This window comes from Hypanus sabinus, unplaced genomic scaffold (assembly GCF_030144855.1).
Source record: "Hypanus sabinus isolate sHypSab1 unplaced genomic scaffold, sHypSab1.hap1 scaffold_1109, whole genome shotgun sequence".
Taxonomy (NCBI): Eukaryota; Metazoa; Chordata; class Chondrichthyes; order Myliobatiformes; family Dasyatidae; genus Hypanus; species Hypanus sabinus.
The window spans coordinates 4,128-9,019 of NW_026779166.1; the positions used below are offsets into that span (position 1 = coordinate 4,128).

General features: G+C 44.4%; 2 non-coding genes across 2 annotated transcripts; both read right to left on the bottom strand.

Moving 5' to 3' along the window:
* Window positions 1-333: 333 nt before the first annotated feature.
* Window positions 334-415, bottom strand: trnas-uga (transfer RNA serine (anticodon UGA)). The gene has a single exon. It is a non-coding gene; the product is annotated as a tRNA-Ser (tRNA).
* A 3,958-nt stretch (window positions 416-4,373) lies between these two features.
* trnap-cgg (transfer RNA proline (anticodon CGG)) lies at window positions 4,374-4,457 on the bottom strand. The gene is given in 2 exon segments: window positions 4,374-4,409; window positions 4,422-4,457. It is a non-coding gene; the product is annotated as a tRNA-Pro (tRNA).
* Window positions 4,458-4,892: the final 435 nt, after the last annotated feature.

Below are 4,892 nucleotides of genomic sequence, written 5' to 3' on the forward strand. Positions count from 1 at the left end.
AGATTGGAAGAATTTTTATGGATATTGTCATGACGGTCCATTATCGCCCCTCATTAATGAGCTGTCCTTTCTGTGTGAGACTGATGACATGAATTGCCGGTCAGCGGGTTGCAATGAGAATATTTAGCCTGCAATTGGTTCGTTCAGTGAGGGCACAAACTGGACAAAAGTATTTATTTTGAATAAACAGGAATGGCGAGCCGATGGGTGGATCAGGTATTTTGCAAGGCAACTTCAGATTGTCTGCTGAACACATTTGGGGGCAGCTCTCAGACAGCATCCAGGGTATCAAATTTTATAGGCACACTACACGCTACTGCTTGTAGTTGTGAGCGCTGCGAGCAGGGTTCGAACCTGCGCGGGGAATCCCCATTGGATTTCAAGTCCAACGCCTTAACCACTCGGCCATCGCAGTTCCATCAATGTTCAGCACCTACCGTAGCACTGCACCTGAAGTGAGCGTTGTACTTGATTTATTGTCGGTAACGGAAATGGTGAATCGATCATGCTTTGGGCTTGTCTTGCAGCCAGTGGCACAGGGAACATTTCGCTGGTAGAGGAAAGAATAAAATTAATTAAATACCAACAAATTCTGGAAGCAAAGTTCACACCGTCTGTAAAAAAGCTGAAGATGAAAAGAGGATGGCTTCTACAACAGGATAATGATCCTAAACACACCTTAAAATCCACAAAGGACTACCTCAAGAGGTACAAGCTGAAGATATTGCCATGGCCCTCACAATCCCCCGACATAAACATCATCAGAAATCTGTGGACAGACCTCAAAAGAGCAGTGCATGCAAGATGGCCCAAGCATCTCACAGAGCGAGAAGCTCTTTGCAAGGAAGAATGGACGTATATCCTCCAAACAAAAATTGAAAGACTCTTAGCAGGCTGCAGAAAGCCTTTACAAGGTGTGATACTTGCCAAAGGGGTGTTACTAAGTACTCAACATGCAGGTGGCACAAACTTTTGCTTCGGCCCCTTTTACTTTTTTTTCTTATCTTGAAACTGTAAAAGATGGAAATAAAAAAAGTAATCTTGCTTAAAATATTAAAGAAATGTGTTATCTTTAACTTTATGCCTTTTGGAAATCGGGTCATCTTTTACTCGCTTAGCTGTTGACAGTAACAGAAATTTTGAGAATCGGTGCCCAAATCTCTGTATCCCACCGTATCTTTCCTTCCAATGTGCATCACCGAACCACACGATGATCTATTTGACAAATCCTCCCATTCTCCTCAACTGTCTTTGATCTTAAATGTGTTTTAATCTTTTGAGTTTTTGAACTCGTTGAAGTCAGGCTACCTTTCTTATATTTTCTTTTCTTTAGCCTCCCTTCTTTCTTTCAGAGTGGAGTGGCAATCCAAATTTTCCAACCATCAGAATATATTCTAGAATGTAATGGTACGTGAAGGAGGACTATTACTGCCTCGAGAATCTTCAGTTCCCACTTTTGGAACCCAGGTTTGTAGTCCAACTGGTCCCGTTGACATACAGCTTCAGAGACTTCAGCTTCACGGGTACCTTCTCCAGAGCCATACTATCCACTCTCACTGATGCCCTCTGACACGTGTTTCTCGGTGCCATTATGCTGGAGTCTTCCACAGAGTAAAATATTCATTCAGATCGACCCTTTTCTTTTCTCCCCATTACTGCTTCTTCCGCTTCATTTTCCAGCTTTCTGATACCCACTCTCGCATCCCTTTTATTCTTCATATGACTGAAAAAATGTTATTTTCTCTATTATTAGCCATTTATTTTTTTCCTGTCATCAAATTTTATTTGCTTTCCTTTGTATTTTGAAAGCATCCCAAACCTCCAGCTTCCGTTAACCCTGCTCGTTCTCCTTTCCAATCGACTTGGGTCGATTCCCTAGACTTAGGTCGCTGTTGTTTACTGCGAGTGACAGTGTCGAGAACTGTTATCGTCCCTGACTTTTTTTCTGCCAGTGATTTTTTGGGGGACTGCTATTGTCACTATAATTATTTTTTTAACTGCTGCGGGGGAGGAGACAGTTTGGGGTTTGTGAGATTTTTTTTTCATTTCCGTTTTCCTGCCGAGGTTGATGTCTGTCCTTAAATCAACACTCATGGCATGTCTGTATTCAGTTGTTGTCCGGAGCAGACAAACATCAGAGTTGTATTGTACATGCAGGCTTTGAGAATAATATTAACCGTTTGCACCTTTCTATTCTCCTCACTCGCGACACTGTAGTTCCACTTACTGCAAGGAATACTCATACGTCTAATTTTAGATTCTCGCTCTCAGACTGCAGGATAAAATCGATCACATTACAATCACTGCCTCTGAAGTGATTGAAGCATTCCTGTATACTGATCTACCAGGTCAAAGCACAACACAACACATAATCCACAACTGCCTTTTCCTAATGGGCTCAACCACAATGTACTCTAAATAACCATCCAGTAGGCATTCCCAAACTACCTGCATGTTGAGTCAGTGTGGTTAGCAGGGAGGGTCGCTGCCTCCTCGGTGCTTCACCCGTCCCAGTCATTGATCAGCAGTACAGTCAACGCAATGGCTCTTCCTCCGGACCACCCGGTGTGAGTGACTGCGAGTCATCAGTCCTTGGTCGTTGCTGAAATGGTTCAGTGTCTACAGAATGGAGAAACGAGCGGCGTCACGGGAACGACACTCTTCATAAAGGGTTTGCACATTTCACTGCCAACGCAGGATGGGCTGAGATTCTCACTTTCACGTGATTGGTTTCAGCTCGGTATGTTGTCAGACATTCGTCTCAGGGTTGGCTTATAATTAGTGATCACATCCATAGACTCCAAACAGAACACAACCTAGTCGTGATGTGAAGGCTTGCCTGGGTCCGTAACCTAGAGAGTGAAGCTGGCTGGAGTTAGGAGTTAATGCTTTGCATCTTGGTAGGGTCACTCATGCTAAACAAGTCATATGGTAGAGGGCAGCCTGAGAGTGTTCCCCCGCTTCCACAAATTCAAGAGTTCAGCTCAGAGATAACAAGCCGAACTGGTCAAAGAAAACTTCAGTGAAACGAAAATGAAGAGACCGTCTACATATGAATCCGCCGGTATTTCTGAAACGCTACCCGGGACTTGGCAGACAATTGTGAAAACCGAGAGGAACCAACTGACACGGTGAATGAATCCCTGAACGTCGCCGACTGACAGGAATGGATGATCTGGATTGCTGCCCCGAAAACCCAGCGGCGAGACTGGCAATAAGTTATGAAATTAGTCAACTCCGCCCTGGGGACAGGCCTCCGTTGTATCCAGGACATCTTCATGTAGCGGTGACACAGAAAGGCGGCGACCCGTCATTAAGGAATTCATCACCCAGGACATACCTCTTCTCACTGTTACCATCAGGAAGGAGGTGCAGAAACCGACAGCCACACACTCAGTGACTCAGGAACAAATTCTTCCCCTCTGCCATCCAACGTCTAAATGGATATTGAACCAATGAACACTGCATCACTCTTTTATCTGTTTTTCGCTATTTTAAATTGAACAATTAAATATACATATATTTACTCTAATTGAATATTTGACTTTTATTTCTATATGTATCATGCATTGATTGTACTGCTGCCGCTAATTTAACAGATTTCTCGACATCGGTCCGAGAAATTAAACCCGAATCTGATTGTGATTCTGAAGTCAGTCACATCCGTAAGACAGATGTTGGTGAAGATCGGAACTGAGACTCTCAATCCGGATCAGCGGAAAATGAGTTCAGTGGTGAAATCCTGCCTCTCGAAATCCCAAGCGTTTGGCACAACAATGTGACCGGAGTGAGCAGTTTCGTCTGTCACCTAATTTCTGCCCGCACCGATTCGAAACCCTATGAAGTGTATAAGCCGATATTGTATGCACGTTAGAGGCACTTGGGTCCTGGTCGGGAAAAGGGAAGAGGTTAAACTATATTGGTACACTCGCCAGTTTCAAGTTCTTCCACTTTAATGTCCATAGCGCTCATCAACATGCAGACCCATCGTTTTCCAAAGACTGCTGTGCTGTTTCCATTTCACACGTATTTCCACAACAGAGTGTAACAGCAACACAGTCTCCCAACTCCTACACTGACCTCCTGAGGCCAGCGCGCCGAACACCTTTCCAGTCATTCTGCATATGAGACGGGTTTCAGCAAACTATGCCATTCTCCGACTCTCTCTCCCTGCTGACTCGCATCTCCCGGAGCTCTATCATTCCTCAAATAAATATTCAGCTGGTTTGACTTTCCAAAATGTGACACTTCAAACTTACCTGCATTAAAAACTATCTCCAATTCCTTCTTCAGTGCTTCTCTTTGATATTGCCAATTATCTCGTGCGGCAATGCAAAAATCGTGAAGCAAATCGCTGATAATATCCAATAACGGGGCTCGTCCGGGATTTGAACCCGGGACCTCTCGCATATGCTTTTCCACCCGAAGCGAGAATCATACCACTAGAGCAACGAGCCCGCATTCGCAGATTGCGTCACAGCTGAACTGCGAAGCCATTTGAAGTTAATTGGTGGAAGACCCGTTGTCCTTTCCCTTGTTGAGAGGAGAGCGTGATGTCAAAATATGCTGGGCCCGTATTGCTTTGAGATTACAAGAGTATTCGTTACCTGATACAGACAGAATAAAAATATAACAGACCCTGATGTAGTGCACGTCAGAATGCGTTTGCCAATGGAAAGGACCCAGACTAGGGACGCTTGTTTAAAACTGAATTGCGAGCGTATTTCTCTCGCATAGGGTGATGTTCCTCGGCAATTCCCTGCCTCGGCGGCTGGTAGAAGCTGGATAATTAGAATGATTAAGGGCAGGTGTACCGTGAACAGCGGAGACGTTTGATAAATGGAAGACAATAAGAACTGACACCAGGATGAATTTTCACACGCGGACTGTAC